General features: G+C 40.9%; 1 protein-coding gene across 4 annotated transcripts in view; it reads left to right on the top strand.

The window, feature by feature from the left end:
* The window catches only part of PIEZO2 (piezo type mechanosensitive ion channel component 2), a 451,560-nt gene that overhangs the window by 60,184 nt on the left and 371,787 nt on the right, over positions 1 to 19,589 (top strand). The window lies entirely within an intron of this gene.

Here is a 19,589-nt window from a genome sequence, read left to right as displayed (position 1 = left end):
TTGAGTGAATAGATGTGATACCAAAGAGAAATCCGGTTTTTGGCATCTACCCAGAGTCTGCAAAGGGAGACTTTTGTAGCAGAGAATATCTGGTCGTCCAAACTTGAGTTGACTGTAATCATCTAATTACATCATCAGAACAAGCTTGTTTTCTTCTTGGTGAATTGACATGAAGTCATAAAAAGATGAAAAACAAATAGACACATGTTTTGTTATTGTGTTTGTTCGTTGAATTGTGTACATTAAAATGAAGTAATTTTAAGACTCTTTCAGGATATTCATACTGCATCAACCTTGTTTGCCGTTGGGGCTATTGGTCCAGAACCACCTTGTGTGGTGATGGGGCCATTGCCTCAAAATGGTGGTCTTGCTTTATTCAGGCTACACTGCATTCTTGAAATGGCAGGGCACCTTATAGACAGAAGGAGAAAGATACTGCTTCCACTAGGCTCCCTGACAACCAATTCCGTATTATTTTTTCCACGTATCACTGGTAAGCAAAACTACCAAATTTAGAACGTTTCCAGAAATCATTCTGTAGTTTGAAAATCTGGAAACCAAAAACTAAAACTGGTTTCAGACACTCACTATTAGAAGTTCTTGGGCATGTCAGGCCTTAGGGTAAGTGAGAACGGTATGGTTTTAAGTAATACCTTAGACACATTTAATTAAACCTCCCCACCCCCCAGGAGAGGTTTTGGCAGGGAAAGGCAAGAGAAATTGTACAGATCTGCTACTTGCTCAAAAGATAGGTACGTGGGTACTGTGAGGTTGGTGAAGGCAGGTAGAAGAGCTCCATGCACCATGATTTTCTCACTTCCAACCCTAATGATTCCACCTAACAGGCAAAAAACTGAATTTCATGTGAATCTCTTTCCTGGTTTTATAAAACTCTTTTTTTTTTTTCAAATTTCTTCAACATCCAAAGTTGCATCCAGATTGCCCTGCCCAGTTAAGTTCATTCTTGGTCATTAAAAAAAAAAAAAAAAAAAAAGTGCCTAGGTTTATTCATGGGAATTAAAAAATTCTTTAAAATTATCTTAAAATTAATAACTTCTTTTCCTGGTTATAGAAATAATCTATATTACTTCCATAAAATATAAAAATAAGCTAAAACCTGTATATAACAGAATACAAATCAATCGTATTCTCCTACTGAGTAATGACTCCCACGATTATTTTTTAATCTTCTCTTACCCCAGAATTTATAAAAAAAAATTTAGATATCACTGTGTATGATATCTTAATAAAATGTAATCATATGCTGTACATTTTTGGCGATTTGCTGTAATTATCTAGCAGTCACTTGGCAAATGTTCCTCATTCACATGATTTCAGATGGGTGAACAGTATTCTATAATTTGGGCTTCCCTTCATATTTTTAACTGTATTGAACTATAATCTATAGTTATTTCCAATTCTTTGCTCTTATCAGTAATGTTTAAAAGGATGTATATTTGATCTTGGAGCAGAATATACCCCCTGAATTTCTATCCTCAAATCTCATTTTATAGCCAAGTTGACAAGTGACCTCTTGAAAGCTGACTTTTTAGCCATCTCTCTCAGTGAAATTAAGCCTGCATCAAAAAACCACATTGGCCCCATGCTCCAAAGAGTCTTTTATTGGAATACTGGCTGCGTTTCACTAATCGCAGTGGGAAACCCACTTTTGTACCCTTTGCTGAACTGGGTGATGGCACATTCTGCTTTGGGAGGGTGTTGAGGTGGGCGGAAGACTTCTCCTGGACATATCCGAGTTGTGATTCAGACAGACAGGTGAGACCTGTCTGGTGCCGTTGAACCAGAAGCTGGTGTCCGGTTACGCCTCCCGGATTCTGCGAGATGGATCAAGGATCAGCGGTTAACAAATCTTTACCCCGACAACACCTTGAGTGCTAGAAGATTCCAGTAACAGCAACAGCATTATGAACAAAAGAAACACTTCGATAGTGCTCATGATGGGTGGCCCTTTCTGGGCATGTTTGCATCTTCTTGCACCCCTGCCCTGTCATCCACGAAAGAGGTGGTCTTCTTCTCCTTCCATCGTAGAAGAGATAACGGAACCAGAAACCTTCATGCCAAATGTGTTAGTTGCTAAATGAATGTTTTCAAGATAAGCATCCCTTATTAATGCCAGTATTCAAAACCTACCATTCTTATAATGTCTCCACTCTACCCGTAAGTTTATAGGGAATATTTCTTGTTTAATTTTAAAGAGGCTAGAGAGCTGACATTTTATGTGCGCTAACATAGGGATCCCTGCAGCCCTAGGCTCATGGCTTTCTTAACAAATGTGTCTTCCCTATGGAAATGCATGGTGCTATCTTTCACAGGCACAATGTGTCCCACACGGACTCTTAAAGGAAGTAAGGGATGTGGTTGTGAAACTTTGATTGGAAAGATAAGATGGTTGCACATCTATTTTTTGCCTTGTATTTATACTTGAAGCTTGCTTGTTGGGCACTTTGCCTAGAACTAATTGACTTCCCTTGCCTTCTCCCCCCTCCCCGGAGCCCCCATCCCTTCAGGTCCAAAATAGGTTTCCATAGTGTTTGGCCAGTCCAGCTGGTGGATATCATCAAGCCATTAGATTGTTGAATTTGGTGTACTCACTTCCATTTCCAAGTTTAAAGCCAAATATAAATTCTTAGTTTTCCCTCTGTTTTTGTTGTTGTTGTTCATTTGTTTTTTAATCTCCTGCTCCCTCCTCCCCCCACCCCCTTTCTTCCTCACCACTTAATCTGGTAGGCCAGATTTGGCAGCCAGTTTATCAAAGGTCAGAGGGGACATCTGCAGTCTGTTCCAGGAAAAGGCACCGTTACAGATGCTCTGTAATGGAGAATCAATAGAAGAGAAAAACCTTGGCAAGCTGAGCTGAACAAAAGGCACAAACCAGCAGAATCTGGACATCAGGACTGTTAGGGTCCCTGCCTTCTTTCAGAAAGGCTCTGCCTGGCTGATCATTAGCTTGACGCCCATTTCCGAATTCCAAATTGAACTCTTGGTTCAAGTCTCTTTCCCATCATAAGAAGATGCATTGGAAAAGTTTTGACATCTTTTGTCATGATTTTATGATCTTGTTTGAGATCACGGCTCATGAGATTAATAGGTTCTCTTTGTAGGACTTAAAGTAGCCTGGATTTTTATCAGAACCCACATGGAGATGGCAGGGAAGGGCGAGGACAGGAGATGCTCCTGAGCTTAGTGGGATCTGTGCTTGGAACACTGCTCATGCCTCAGGCCCTGCAGACACAGAAAGGAGCATCTCCTCCTCCTGTTGAGGACCTCCGAAGCATTTCTTGACCGACAGAATATTTGAGGAGCTAGATGTACCCTCCACCTGTCCACATTCTTGTGCTATCAGGTCACTAAACCATGCACCAATTAGAAAGTTCTGTGATGGCCTTTTTGGGGACTTGGCAGGGTACCTAGCCTACCTACAGCTGGTGTTCCAGAATGCTAGAGAGTGTTACTACTCCTCAAAAAAAATAATGGTTCTCCCCTCCCGCTGCCCCAATCATTTCCCTTGAAGTTCAGTTCTACGAGCTTGTGTCTTAAAATGAACTTTAAGTTTGGGTAGTTAACCTTTGTGTGCACATCCTTTCTTCATTTTTTTTTTTTTTTCCAGAGTCCTGGGATGGAAAGGCATCTTGGGAGGTCATGGAGGCTGCCCATGACTCAGATGCCCTCAGCCGTCTTCCTTGCCCTGGATTCTCATTTCTTGATAAAGGAAATGTTTCGTGAATTCAGTTATGTCTTTTCTATTACAGGTGCCTGATTGTGTGTTGTATTCCCTTGTAGTTCAATCCAACAAGGTTTAAGCCTTACTAGGGAGATCCTCCGGTATCCTGTTAAGTATTGGGTTATCAAGATGAATTAAGATGAATTAAGTTCTGAGAGTTTACAGGGGTGGTTACCAATACTTTGGAAAAATATGGTTGTTGAGGTATTGCTCCTGGGGATTTGGACTCAGTGAGTGTGAATAGGGCCGCCCAGAATATTCTGACATGTGGCCGGTCGTGAGGACCGCTGGTCAGTACAGAGGATACACACATGTGCATGCATCATTAACACTCAGCAGACTAATAATTTCTGTCTTGATTTGTAAACAGTGCATCAGGAGAGCAGTTTCTTTGATAACAAAATAAAACTAAATGCTGCTTGTATAGTTACCTGGCTAATTCCCATGGGCATGGGCTAATTCCCATGTTTCTATACACTTGCCTGCAAGTGGGCATCAGTCACTGTGTTGGAAATTTTCCATTTACTCCCTCGGACACTGGGAGGTTACCCCGCATGGACTATATTGAGTTGCTTTTCTGCCCTTGCGCTTGGCCAATGAGCGGCAAGGGATTGGAGGGCAGCAGGAGAGAGTGCAGGTGCAGTGTCCCCCCCTCCCCCACCATTATGGTCCTCTGGTCCTCTGCCATCCTTTGCACCTTTTTGTAACCCAGGCTACCCCACTCCATATAGCCCTTTCTTTATACTTTCTTCAGTGACCTGATTTGAGTGTACCACCTGTGCTCTGCTACAACCTTGGTTGACATGGTCTTCTTTATTAGTAGCTAGAAAGTAGTACAGGAGATAAAGAAAGCAATCAGTCAATTGATTATATTAGAGCTCAAAGAATAAAGAAAATTAGAACATAGCAGAATGTAGCAATACAGTTTGCTCAGTTGGCCAGGAGCTTTAAACATTCTCCCATGAACGTTTCTTATTTCTGCTCTGTAGAGCTGGAGAAGTCTTCCTTAATGTGGAAGTCCAATGAATAGACAGTCACAGAGAATGTTCCGGATTCATAATTTCAAGGTGTGGAGTCCTAGGGCTTTATTTCATCTAGGTTTCCTCAACCAAGCACTGATTATAAGAGCATCAAAGTGAGAGTTCTTCATTATTCTAATTGTCTTTAAATTCTGATCCCATATGTTGGTTTTAGCACTTTCATCTGTGTCAAGTCCCCAGGGATACAGGAATGAATAGAACATCATTGTTGCCTTTAGGTGCTTCTAGTTTTGTAGGTGGGTGGGTGGGGAAGACTTGAAAGCAAACAATTCAATTGTTGCTTACACATAGGAGTCCGTATGAGGCTTCATGGGAACACAGCCAAGGAAGTGCCTGAACCAGCATCCAGTGTTGAAGAGATGATGTACTGAATGAGACCCTTGAGTGATTAAGAAAGAAATACAGAAAGCAGTAAAAAGAGAAAGAAAACCAGAAAAGAGGAAGCAGCAAGGGGAGCTGCCCGAAGGTTATTGTGGTTGAGGTTTTGAGCCCGCTCAGAAGGTGGGAGGTGGAAAGGCAGAAGGAGCCAGCACACCCGTGTGGCATGCAGAGCCCTCCCATTGCCACCTTGCTTCCAACCCTGGAGGGGTGCTCCCCCCCTTGGAGAACGATGAAGACTTTCTGTAGCTGGACAGAAGCACAAATGAAAACCCAACATGAGGGCTTATGCCCTTGTGAAAAGTTGGGGAAAGAGGGCAGAAGAGTGAGTGCGATGTGTTTAGGGGATGTGGAGAGATAGAGAAACAAAGTGGGGAATCAAATCTTCAGCGTGTAAAGATCGCCTTAGAGCATAAGACTGTTCTCTCATCACTGTCCATCGAGGCCATAAACTCCTGGAGCTCGGGCACCGTGTTCTTACTTGTTTGCAGGGGAAAAACACTCTTATTGTCTAGAGTCAGAGAAATGGGTTTACATTAGAATGAAGGATGACCAAGAGTATTGCTTGGGGAGAGGTGCTCCTGCACAGACACAGGCCTCTGCCTGCCCTGAGGTTAGTTTGGTCAGGGGCTGAGGTGTCCACTCTGAAGGCCTCAGGGCCCAGAGGGACACTGAGGGGTTTGGCCAATTTCTGCCACCGATTGGCACTCACTTTTAACCTAAAACACACACCACTTATATTGTTGCATGAGAAGAAAAACCTTGGACATTGAGGTGCAATTTGGGCTCAAAAATCCTTTTTCTTTCAGCTTCTTCACCTTAAAAAAAAAATTCTTCTCATTTAAAAGAAAAAACTTGGGGCATCTGGGTGGCTCAATCATTGGGTGTCTGTCTTTCACTCAGATTATGATCCCAGGGTCCTGGGATCAAGCCCTGCATGGATGGGGTTGGTGGGGGAGTCCCTGCTCAACGGGAAGCCTGCTTCTCCCTCTCTCTCTGCCCCTGCTTGTGTTCCCTCTCTTGCTGTGTCTCTGTCAAATAAATAAATAAAATCTTTAAAAATAAATAAAAAATAAAAAAAAAAGGTTTAAAAAAAACCATTTATTTATTTGTACCTTTTTTTTTTTTTTTTTTTTTTTTTTTTAGTAAGAGAGCTTGGCTTTATAAGCAGGGGTCCATTCTCACCAGATGATTGTGTTTTTCACATCTATCGCTTCAGAACAATTACTGGCAAATTTGTAAACTTGCTCTTAGTGTTTGGATATTTAATCATAATACCAAGTTTTCCTTTTACTTACTTTTCCCACTTGTCTATCTCATTAACCTGTTTATTAGCACTTCCATATTGAATTTTCTTGTCACTAGAAGAGGCAAGATCATGTTTTTAAAAGTCAACTTTACATCAATTTCATTTTTATCGCTATTCGTAATTTTAACATTTCCCACCATTGACATACTCTCAATTTTCAAAAATATGTATATCATAATAAGTACTATTTTCTTGTAAGTCATATCGATCTTGTTCAATTTAATATATATTTATTTGTCACTCGCTCCATGCCAGAACATTATACTAGATGCTGGGAATATGAGGATCATTCTAGTCTCTGTCCTGGGTAATTCCCAGGGCTCCGATCACCACAGGTGCTCATTAGGATTTTCATTATGGAAAGTATGCCTTTCCTCTCTCTTGCTCGCCCTCTCCGGCCCTTCCCCTCCCCTCTCCTTTCTTCCTTCCTTCTCAAAGCAGTATTTGTGTGTGTGTGTGTGTGTGTGTGTGTGTGTGTGTATTCCAGTAACCATTATAATTCAAGTAAGATTTTTAAAAATTTCCTGTATTTTCGTAGTGATATATTTTGTTCCATATTTAGCTTCTCATTACCATCTAGGCCACTGCAGCTTTAATACAGAAGGGTAAGTGGGGCTCAGGAAGAAGGAAGGGCCAGAGATTCACAATGTATCAACCTAACAGTGTTAATGATCAGTAAACAGTTTCAAGAGTAAAAGATGAGTGTAGGAACCCTCTAAGTCAGGGTGCGCATGTGGGAGGCTGGGGTGAAGTTCGGCCAGCACGCAGTGTTAGAGCTGGTTTCACCAGATGCATTTGGAGGGGAAGGAAGTGGAGGGACTTTCCGAGAAATCGCACAGCCCCTCAGAAGGAAAGGAGGGTCGAAAATTTTTGAATAGTTCAGGAAAAGCAAGTAGGTGAGTTTGTGGTGTGATGAGGCCTGAGGCTGAGGGATTGTCCAGATTTTAAAGGGTATGGACTACTGAGGAGGGGAGTCGGTGGAAGGAAGCAGAAGTCTGGAATGGAGGGATTGATCCGGTTCTGATTCTTATCCTGTTGTTTTCCAGCTATCGACATGACTAAGGGCCATGCATCCTTTCAGAGTCACACTGTGTTCATCTTTAAAATAAAAATGACGGTGCCATGTGGCGCTTTGGGAAGATAAAAAAATATCTTCATGCAGGGGTCCCTTCTGTCTTCGACTCATTCACTTAGCAAATGCTGTGAGGCAGCCTCATTCTGGGGGAAACGGACAAAGCAAAGAGCCAGATGACATTGAGTCCTATCGTAAGGACAACTAATAGATGATACAATATGCATATGACTAATAATTGTTATTAGTGGGGCACCTGGGTGGCTCAGTCCTTAAGCATCTGCCTTTGGCTTAGGTCCTGGGATTGAGTACCGCATCAGGCTCCCAGCTCAGTGGGGAGTCTGATTCTCCCTCTCCCATTCCCCCTGCTTGTCCCTCTCTTGCTGTATCTCTCTCTGTAAAAACAAAACAAAACAAACAAACTAAAAAAAAAAATAATAATTGTTTTTAGTGCCATTCTCCCACAGCTAGTTGCAGACAAAGGAGGGACATGATCACATTTGTATCTTAGGAAGATGTTGCTGGGAGCCTTGTGTTCCTTTCCATTCTATCTCAGACTTAGTTTCTTGCAAGGGGGAAGTGGGAAGCTCACATTTGCTGGCGGCATGATGTTGAGTGGAGTTTCCACCATCTCAGATTATTAGAATCAAGTTCTCATCAGATAAAAGAGTCAACAAAGTAGGGTTTTGGCTTCCATGTGTAAGTAAAATTCAATTGCATGGGGGAGCCAAACCCAAACACTGTGTGTTCCATGGGGAGCGATGAGAAAAGAGGAAGTCTGAAGGACAAACCTCTTGTGGTTGCATCTCTATGGCAATGGATGGCCAGTGCGAATGAAAGAGAGCTTCTGGAATCCAAGGTTTGAGTTCTGGTTCTACATCCTAATTCTTGAGTGATATGTGCCCTTTATAAAGGGTTGATGACAACCCCTACTTCACAGGACTGTAGAGTGTATCAAATGAGATAAAGCCTTGGTAATCTGAACAGCACGAGCAAGTTATTTTCCTAGAACCTGACAAATGCTCTTTAAAATTTGATTGATTCAACCAAATGTTATAAAGAGAAAAATTAATTCTGTTGGATATCAGATAACTAGGGTTCCCTTTTCTACTTCTTTCTCCTAATTGAACTGATTGGTTTTTGAATCAAAATGGATGACATAGACTGGTTGTTTCGGTAGCAAGTGCATCTACAATGGCTGTCATGTGGTGGCGCTTTCCTGTCCCCTGAGCCCCAGTTGCTTGGCCTGTGAGAACTCTGAGGATGATTTCTGCAAAATTCCCCAAGACCTTCTGCCTTGAGGCTTTCAGGGTCTGCAGCCTATGTCAATTCTACCTCATGTCAAGGTGGATGCAAAGAACAATCCTTTTTGCACTTGCACCAAACCTTCCATGAGTTCGCCATGTCCCAGAAGGAGGCCATGCCATGTCCTGCAAAACTTACACATCTGGCTTCGTCTCCATGTTCAGTGTTCTCGCTCTATTTACTCTCCACTTTTGAAGCCCAGACAGCATCATCCTCTCTAGCAGAGCACTTGTGCCTTTACCTGGACTCCTCAGGATCTCTTATTCTACCCCAAGAATCTATCACACAAAGCATCCACACAAATACTCCTTCTAAGAGACTCTGGTCCTGCCACTAATTGAATACAAATACCTCCATCTTGTAATAAAACACAACAAATCAGCTTTTTAGAGTAGCTAGACATGAAATAAAATTAAAATATATATATCTGTCTGCCTGATGGTCTTCATCTGTAAACTGATCACATTCAGATTTGCCTGAGTGAGAAGACTGTCCTTATACTAGCTGCTGGTTAGGAATGAACAGCAAGGAAAAAGAGGGGTGTGGGCTAGACCCTCAGGCTGTGAATTGTGGGGGCTGGCAGGTGGAACGTCTTGTTGGACTCACCCTGAATGAGTTCTACAAAATGAAGGAAGTAATGGCCGCTCTAGTGACCATGACTTCTGTGCCAGAAAGTGTTATCTCTGATTCATTCATAGAAAGCTCCAGATTGATTCAGTCTGGTGTGTTTCTACATTCCTACATACTAGTGCATGGGTTTGGTATAATTTGCTGGACCCAAATTGTGCTCTTTCTCCATTGAAATTTCCCCCCTCCCCCTGCTTAATTGCCCTCTGAAGAGGCCCTGGGAAGAGGAATTTGGGGACTGCAGGTTATATATCTGAAGAAAATGAGTAAGAAAAAGTGGGTGTTTGCTTTCCATTATTCTCCAGGTTGTATTTTTAGGCAATCTGCTGCAAAAATTAACAGGTTCCAGATGATAGCTGAGAAAACACCCACCAATCTGATCTTTGTGTGAGACAAAAGTGAGAAGAATGAGCTGTTCTTCAAGATTCATTTGTGCCAAAGAAGGGCTAGTCAGCTTAAAAATACAGAGCAATGTCAGGATGGTGTACATTCAACTAGAAGACAATGACAACTCATAACCTCTGTGTCCCTGGCCTTGTCCTCCAGCTTATTTTATTACTATGAAGATTTAGTTGATTCACTATGCTAGTTCTTTCTGGTGTTGGGGGTCTTGTTGGCCATTGTGTGATTCAGCCCAAATCATGTAAGTTTAGGTTTATAAGGTTCCCACCCATTAACTGAAAAAGAAAAGGAAGAAAACCTCAAGGGAGGCTCTGGAGGGTGTGTTTGCTTTTGTGTTGACTGGAAATGTTTTATTCTCAACACTCCTGCTCCCTTGTTTCTCCTCCAGCTCCCAAGATGGACCCTGTAGGCGCTGTTCAGCTGGGAACTCAGGCTCGCTAGCAGAGAATTGGCCCCGGGACAGCTCCTTGTGATTCATGCCATGGGTTATTTGAGCGTTTCTAGTTGAACTAGCCTCTAGTAACATTAAAAAAATTATACCTGATAGAGTTTCTTTTTTCGTGAAGGGAAGCTGAGGCTTGGAATATTAATGGTTTTGCTTAATGTGGCTCTACTGGGATTAATATTTTGATTTTTTTCTTCTGGTTGTCACTAGTTATAAGTCAGGTTATGAGGTTCAGGGAATGTTTGCTAAAGATGGACAGTGGAAAGCCCCTTGTCCTCACTTTATTAACCTTTTATGAGGTTAATAAATGTTTTTCCGTCTTGGAGAGCTAACCAAAATTTCATAGAGCCTCTTGTGATGAAGTAGGATTTTCGCTGAATCCCTTTGTGAGAAATAATGCTTAAGACTTGGAGCTTAACTTCACACACCCTTTTCTTCCCGCAGAAGCTCCCTGGAGCTTCACTTCTTTGTGACAGATAAAGTTCAAGGTTTAAGAAACTCTTCTTTCTTGGGTGCCTGTGTGGCTCGGTTGGTTAAGCAACTGCCTTCAGCTCAGTTCATGATCCCGGAGTCCTGGGATCGAGTCCCACATCGGACTCTCAGCTCCATGGAGAGTCCGCTTCTCACTCTGAGCTCCCCTTTCATGTTCTCTCAGTCTGTCTTCCAATCTCTGTCTCTCAAATAAATAAATAAAATCTTAAAAAAAAAAAAAAAAAGAAAGAAACTTTTTTCTTGCCTCTTCCTGGATGCCTGAGAGAAAATTATTACCCTCCCTTCATTTTTTTTTTTTCCAACAAACACTTCCATCTCATTTGTTTTTGATGTTTTTTGTAGCCATGTCATTATGTCAGCCAGAAGGAGTGTTGCAGAATGATCTATCTGGTGAAAGCTGGTGAACATTTACACCATAGTCAGTTAAATAGCTCTTCTCTGACCCTTCTGTTATTAAGGGCAGTGGGAGTTCAACCTTTCATCTCTGTATTCATTCTGCACAGTCATCGTGTGCTTATAATGTATGAGGTGTTACACTAGGTTTCCAAAGACACAATGATGGCCAAGACCTGCTTTTAAGGGGCTTACTCAAGAAAGTAACATGTTTACACAGGAAAATTCTACCAGGATCTATGTAGTCAAGGCATAAGAGTGAGAAAGCCAAATGTTGTGAGCATGCAGAGATGGAAGAGATTACTTTATCTTAGATTTGATTTTATTTTAAAATACAAAATACACACATAACAGGGAACTTTAACATAGTAAGATAAAAAGACAGTGTTCTCCCTCCTTCAATGTCTTTTCTCAGACGTGACCCCTGGTAATAGTCTGATATATTCCTAAAGATGTTCTCCATGCGTAGTAGGGGTAGCAGAGTGCAATGGGGCAGAGTACAGATGCTGGAGTCGTCCTGGGTGAAGGATCCCTGAGTGGAATTAAATCCCAATTTCACCTTGACCATGGACAAGTTATATATCATTTCAGAGCCTTAGTTTCCTAAAAGAGGGGGATATTGTTAATATCTACCTCTTAGACCTGTCCTATTCTATACAGTTTTATAATCTGTTTCTTTTAACCATGTGTATTATAAACATCTTTTAATGTTCATTCACACGTGCAAAAATCATTCTTTGTGACTGTTGCACAGAGTTGCATGGTGTGACTGACAATCCTTATTGAATTATCCCCTTATGGCCAGACATATATGCTTTTTTATTTGGAAAAGTTTACTTTTTTAGTGGGATAATTAGGCCATTCTCTGGGAGGAGACAAACATCTGAGCTAGGTACAAAGGTGCTTAGGAGTTTGGAATACACTACTGGGCAGAGGTATTAAGAAGCTGGCAAGGAAAGAGGCAGGCATTTATTTACTCACTCAGTAAATATTTACTTAATCCATATTGTATTTTGGGATAGAAACTGGAAATAGAGTAATGAATTGGAAAGAGCCCATGTTTGAAGGTGGCCTAGGGCCTGGTGGTATGCATGTTTAAGGAATAGCTAATTGGGGGCTCTGGCTAGAACAGAGGTTTATTTAGGGAAGTGCATTTTTGCTAGAGCTTTCCCAAGAGATAGACAAATAGTGGCAGGGTTCTGCAGCCTCCCTGAAATATTACCAAGTGACTTAGTCAAGACATTTGTAGAGGTAACCAGACCTCTGTAGAATTTTGATATGAACCATGGAGCTTAGCTTTACAGTGGCTCATGATTTGCACCAGCACTTTGGAGATAGACCACTATACCCAGTCTCATCTGGGAGGACACTGGGGAAAGTTCTGACCCGTTATGGATCCTCTAGTAAATACAGGGCATAATGATGGATTAGGAAGAATAAAATGTCATCTTATTCTTGGAAATATAGGAGGTCCAAGACTTCTCTATCTACTGACCAAAAATCAAGCACGTTATCAAGTCAAGGTTGTGAGCCAATGAAAACACCCAGAGTAAGCTTAAACACATTACCAGAATTGTTACTCTCATTCCAAATAGAGCACCCTATGAACAATTTTTAAAGTACCTTAATTTTATAAGGCAGGAGAATGTACATGGATACTGAAAAGAAGGGTAGTAAGGAAAGAGCAGGAAAGGCCAAGGCCATCTGTGGAGTGAGATGTGGTTGGGTGGGCAAGCCCAAACGTCTCTGGTTTGTTCACCACAAGGATTCCTTTGTACCCACTCCCTTCTCAGAGACAAATTCTGTGTGCAGTCAGCATTTGAAGTGATAAAGAAGGGACTAAATCCAAGGTCAAAGGTTCTGCCATTAGAACAAAGAGATTTGGCAGAAGAGGCTAATCTTGAGGCATTAGTCCAGTTCATTGCTATTTTGGATATTGTTCTGGGAGTGAGGATCTGACACTGTGGTCAGAAGCTGTTCCTCATTAGTGTGGTGTCATAAACATAAAGCCCAGACACAGTCAAGGGCTGAATTCATGCCACGAAAGGTGTGTCTACTACTTCTCTGGCACCAGAAATACTTGGAAGCCAGTAACAATAGGCCTATAGATGGCAGGGAAGAGGGCGTTCCCAGGAAGAAGCAGGCAGGATGTTCAAGTAAATTTGTCAAGATAAAAATGGTCATTTTTCACCAGTTTTGAGCCATATTCGTTGTTGAACAAAGTATAGCACCAACCAGCATTGTGTGCTGAAGACGGAAGAAACTTGACTTTAGCAAACTGCATTGATTTCTTCTTGTGCTAGTGTGCATGTCAGACCACGAAGGATGCTGCCGAGAATAATGGAGAATATTCTGCAAGCTACAGGGGAAGCCTACACACAAAATTCAGTTCACTAATTCCTTCAAAGAAGGAACATGCGGCAGGCAATAAATCATTCCTGTTATTAAAAAGCCATTGCTGCTTACACAAAGTCTACATTTATACTTGTACTCATCCATGTTCCTGCCCTGGCTGTCCAACCCTCTCCCCACCCCCACCCTTTCTATAGCTGCTGTCTCAAGTTGCTTACAGATAGGATGGAATTGTGGTTGATTCTCTTATTTCTGAAGTGGAAGTGATGTTTATTTTTCATTTGTAACACCGTTTGACTCTTATGAACTTGCTACTATTTAAATATTTACGACCTGTCTAGTTCAGTGGTTCAACCTAATAATTTAAAGATACTGACACCCACATGGTGGAGGGTGAGTTTCTAAATCTGAAATCTCCATGAGTCTGTAAAGGTCTTGTGAAAGGTTGTAGATTATCGAGTCTAAGTAAGCAAAAGTCGAGTAAGGAGCTTTGCTTTATGGTTAGGGTCCTAAACACTTCTCTGGGATTTTTCAGTGATGTAAAAACCCTGCTATAGTGAATTTTTCATATAATAGAATTTATAAATTTTAGGAAGAGAAGTTAACCTGTGGGAAAATTACAGAAAAGTAGCATGAATTAAAAATAAGTAAGATCGAGTTCATGAAGGCAGAGTTAATTAAAAAGTCAAAAGCTGGAACTGAAAAGTGAGTAAAAATTAAACATGAATGATAATCAGCTCTCTTTAAGAATAATGTTTTAACTGAGGAAAATAAGTTTTTCAATTCTCACAATTAATCTTTTTTACAGGCTAAGGGTTCATTGTGATCACTAATTTGAAAACTTAAAAAAGAGGGTCTATGTTCTGCTAGTAAAAGACTGCTGGAGAGGTATAATGACCCCTAGCTTTGTAAATTGTTCAGCTACACAGATGTGAATTAAGACTGCGTTAAAAGGTACATTCCTCCCCGGAGAATAAATGTGAATATGAAGGAGGAGGAATGATTTCTAAATCAGTAAACACAGTGACATGAATCTGAGCAGGCTAGCTCATCCTCACTCTAGGTCTCCCAGTCTGCAAGCACTGACTCTCCTCTTCCATAGATTAAAAAAAAAAAAGTACCGAAATGAGTGGGTGAAAAGTTGCAAAGTCTGACCTCTGTCAGCATTCACCTGCCCACCCTGATGTCTTATCCATCACCATGGTAAGAGAGCAAGTTTTATTTGGGGTAATCTGAGGAACTGTGGATTTAAATGCAAGGCTCTTCATACTCCTAATGCAATAGATCTAATTCCTAATATAATTTTTCAGATAGCTGAAGGAACTGTTAGCATAAAAGCTTTGTTTTTTCATTTGCAATCACAGGAGATGATCTGTGCTGTTATTCTCTTAGATCCCAGGGAGTTTCTTAGCATGAGCAGGGTCAAGCTTGAGCAGAAGGATTTGCAATTTAAATATGACAAATTTCTGTGGGGAAACTTATGAAATGGTGAATAACATATAAAAAAATTTATAAAAGAGGGAAAAGAGCACCATATTCTTTCATTTGTCTTTTGCAAACTGTACAATCAGTCAGGATGAGTTTAGAAAACTCATTTAAACTGTTAATATGATTAGTAATATTTGTTGATGTATATTCAAATAATTAAAAAAGAAAACAGAATCATTTTTTAATAAGAATTAAAAGGCAATACCTGTTTAAATTCATAGCCCCCCCCCCTCACCGAAAATCCAACTAAGATTTTAGTGACTCCCGGTTCAACTCATATTTTACAGATAATACTCCTGGTTATTTTGCATAAGCAGAAAACTTAGACCAAAGTCTCTATCCTTTATGAATAAGATGCTTTCATCTGATTTTTCCTTAAACTGGCTTAAAAATTTTAGCAATGGTTATGATTAGTAATGGTTATGATTTTCTGCTACAATTGGGTTCTAAGACCTTGCCATCCATTACCTTATAAAAGTCTTATTGTCCTTGATACTTTATTCTAAATTTACATTCTTTAAACCAATTTCTTTAATGAAATTAATGTACAATATCATATTTCTCTTCTTTTCCAATTTTTCTGAGATATCATTGACATAAAACATTGTGTACGTTTAAGATATATAGTGTGTTGCTTTGATATATATGTTGCAAAATGAAGACCACTGTGATTATTGATGGAGTTTTAGAATATAAGTGAGATTCAGTGGGGTAGAGTCTGGAGCTGACCACCAAGAAGGAATTCTTGAGATGTCTTTGGTGCAAAATGGTGGTTTATTAAAGTACAGGGACAGGAACCATGGGCAAAAGAGCTGCTGTGAGGACCTTGAGGGGCTAGCTGTTGTTGGGAAATTTCATTTATTACCATTTAATAAAACCTTAGTCATGAGACCTTTCAGAAGTATATCCGTGGGCCATATGCTTGGGAATGATTGCCAGCATGTATCTTGGAGGCTTGAGATGAAGTTTCCAAAGGAATTTTTATATGTTAAAGTAGACTCACAGGATCCTGGTTAGGGAGGAGGGGCGGTCAGGCTAGGAGTGCCTTTTGCGCTTATCAAAGTATTATGGTGGAAGCAGTTAAGTCCCTAGAGGACTCTCGCTCTGCTCTGCCTCTTTCAAGGACTTGTCAGTGGCTCTAGGTAGTAAGGAAATTTAATAACTTTTCTTCTGCCTTCGTTTCCCGCATCAGTACAGCTAACACCTCCATCGTGGCACATCATCACTATTTCTTTTTTGTGGTGGAATACTTCTATTTCTCGAAGTGTGAGAAATGCACGACTGACAGAGTCAGTGTTATACTGACGAATTCCCAGCACCAAAGTCACCGTTCATACATCTCTGGGTCAACATGTAATGTTAAAATACAGGGACTTTCCCCCAATGGGTTAACATAGTTTCTTCTTTGAAAGTTATTTCTATTAGCTTTTTGTAGCACAAATGTATGAACATTCCTAGGCCATGCACGAAGAATATAATGCAGGTGTTACCTGATAAAAGCCTGAAAAAATAAGTGTGCAAGACTATGTCTTGGCTTTTATGAGCTATTGTGGAAGAAACCTTCTGCTAGCATCCTTCTTGATGAAATTACTTCTGGAACTTCCCGAAGGAAGCTACTGGGACAAGACCTCTCATCCATGTGGAGGTCAGACATCAAGGAAACGGGAAGAGCTCAGGGCACTGGGTCTTAACTGTCAGTTCTAAAGCACCACTTACTCAGACATTTGTAACTTTAACCGGATGTAAACCACAGGAGTGTATAATGGGGAAAAGAATTCTACACAAATAGGCAATGAATCAGGTGACCGAACAGCCTTTTTCCTGTCTCTCATTTCTTTGAGAGTTTTCCTTAGGGAACATCTACCATTGTTTAATTCTTTTTCCTACAACATGATAAATATTTGCAATTGATTCTCTTGTCATTTTTTTTTTAAATAAAAGAACCAGGATTCCGAGAGGACATCCTTTTAAAAGCAACTGATTGCTTCAGAGTCAAGAAGAAAAAATTAAAAGTATGAACGAACAAAAATTTTTGGACTCACCGAATTGACAGAACTGTTTGTCACTTGATATTGAAGTTGCTTATTCTGAGTGCTGTGTATCTACTCCTCTGGCAACTGTTAAAATAAACAAAGCTCTTGGAGGCCTTAAAGAGCATTTAGAACGTACTTAGTTGAAATGGAGATTTGAAACATTTAAGGAATTGTCTCCCAGGCCATTAATAGTGAGATATTGTTTGGCCTTGCTAAAGGGTATGAAGGAGATAGGAGATCACATCTGGCTAAAAATTCAGCTCTGAGAGCACTTACCTTTAATAACATAATCTAAAATTATTGCCTTCAACTATTATGGAAAGGCAAATTAAAGTGTGCGTAAACTTCTCCATGATCTTATTGTAATGATGGGGATATTATTATACAGACGGTCTTGGCTTGACAATGATTGGACTTAGCGATTTTTAGACTTTACGAGGGTAGTAAAAGCAATATGCATTCAATAGAAAGCTTTTTTTTTTTTTTTTTTAATTTGGAATTTGAATCTCTTCCTGGGCTCACAACCTGCAGTGCAGTGTTTTCCCATGATGCTGGGCGGCAGCAGCTGCTCCCAGTCTTCCTGAGGGAGCAAGTGGGAGGGTTACATTCTTACCATTCTGTATCCATACAGCCATTGTGTTTGTCACTTTCAGTATGGAAGTCAGTCAGTTACATGAATGAATCCACACGTGGTTATACAATCCGCTTTGTGTCAGATAATTTCCTCAACTGTAGCACCCTGCATACATTTAAGGCAGGCTAGGCTGAGCTATGATACTCATTCAGTAGGTTAGGTGTATTCCATGCATTTTCGACTTAGGATATTTTCAGCGTACTTTGGTTTTACTGGGGTGTAACCCCACTGTAAGTCAGGGAAGATCTGTACACAAACTACAGTCAAGTATTTTTATAAATGTTACATGACCATCTAAACAATTTCATACTTGCAAGAGATTTCCGCTTTCTATTTTGGTAAACTAAGTTGTCAAAGTCAAATCATTTCCTTCTTGGAGAGTCTTTGCCAAAACTGCTTACCAGCTTTTATCTTTAGAAAATGAAGTTTGTTAATGAGGCGAGGTCTATTGTTTACATTTCAGATGATGGTATTAATGTTTATAAAGCACTCCACTTGATAACTTGTTGATTCATTTTGTAATTGTGAACTCTCTAGGCTTGGCAAGTTCTTTTGTTTGGGAAATTCTTGTCAACTGTGTCATCCCTTTGGAGAGGCTTCCACATGATACTTGGGGGGTGGGGGGGGGGTAAGACCAGGTAGGAATAGTGGAAAGGACTGTGTTATTTACCAGAACAGAGAATCTTTCTCCTTTGAACAGCTTGGTGTGCATTTCAAAAAACTGTACTGTCAATAGTCAAAATTTTGAGGCAGAGGGCAGAGGTCCAGGTGACCTGAGAGTGAGAGGTGTCGGGTAGCTGAGAACGCTGTGCAGTAGAGTAAGAGAGCTCCTCAGGAAGAGTAAGGAATGTGCTCCTGAACAAAGACAACATCATGCTTGATAAAGAAACCATTGCTATTTGCCTTCTAAGGCTTTTCTAGCTCAAATATGTTTTATTGACAAGTTCAAAGGCATATTTTTGTCTTGATGGGGATAACTCCCTTAGAAATGTCATTCGAAGCCCCCATCAGCTTGGGGGAGCTCTTGGGTAGCAATTTTATACATAAAAAGTAAAGTAGAGAATTCAGCAGTTGGGCTACTGTCATCAGTCAAATGGGATAATTTCAGGTAAAAATAAATGAAGTTGGGTTTTTACAAGTGGCTTGTTTTTTGTTTTGTTTTTAAGTTTGGGTATCTATTGCTGCGACAAATTACTGAAGTGTTTAGCAGCTTAAAGCAACACACTGAGTTTCTGGGAGTTAGAAAGCCAGGTGTGGCCTGGGGGGCTGGTGGCAGGGCACCTCTGGCACAGGCTGTCCCGCAGGGCTGCCGCCAAGGGGGTGGTAAGGCTCCTGACTGTAGAGCTGCTTCCAAGTGAACTCTTGTGGCTGTTCGCTGGTGAGGGCTAGCTACTGGCTAGCGACTACAGTCCCCTGCCATATACCTCTCCCTGGGACAACTCACAACAGTGCAGCTGGCTTCCTTGACAGTGAACAAGGGGAGAGGCAGAGGAACACCCAGGATAGAAGCTGCCATGCAGTATCGTGATACTTCTACAGTTTCTGTTTGCCGGAAATGAGTCATTAGTTCCAGACCATATTCAAGAGCAGGGGAGGACATCCTGGTGTGACACCAGGAGGTGGCGATTACTGGAGACCATTTGGAGGCTGCCTGTCACCCTGGGTTGTCCTTGTTCTCTCCTGAGACTCTTCAGTCTTTGCTATAAATAATAATAACTGCAGGCTGCGATGTGGGAAACCAAGAGCAGGCTCCTTTCCTCCCTGGCCTCGAAGTTAATCTTGCAGAATTTCCTCCGTAAATACATTTCCACCATGTATACTGTGAAACCTTACAGAATGAGGTTATAAAACAGAAACAGCAAGATCCATACAAGAGC

The sequence above is a fragment of the Mustela erminea genome, chromosome 13 (assembly GCF_009829155.1).
Source record: "Mustela erminea isolate mMusErm1 chromosome 13, mMusErm1.Pri, whole genome shotgun sequence".
Lineage (NCBI taxonomy): Eukaryota > Metazoa > Chordata > Mammalia > Carnivora > Mustelidae > Mustela > Mustela erminea.
The sequence above is the reverse complement of the archived record's forward strand: the minus strand, read 5'-3'. Positions and strand labels throughout refer to the sequence as shown.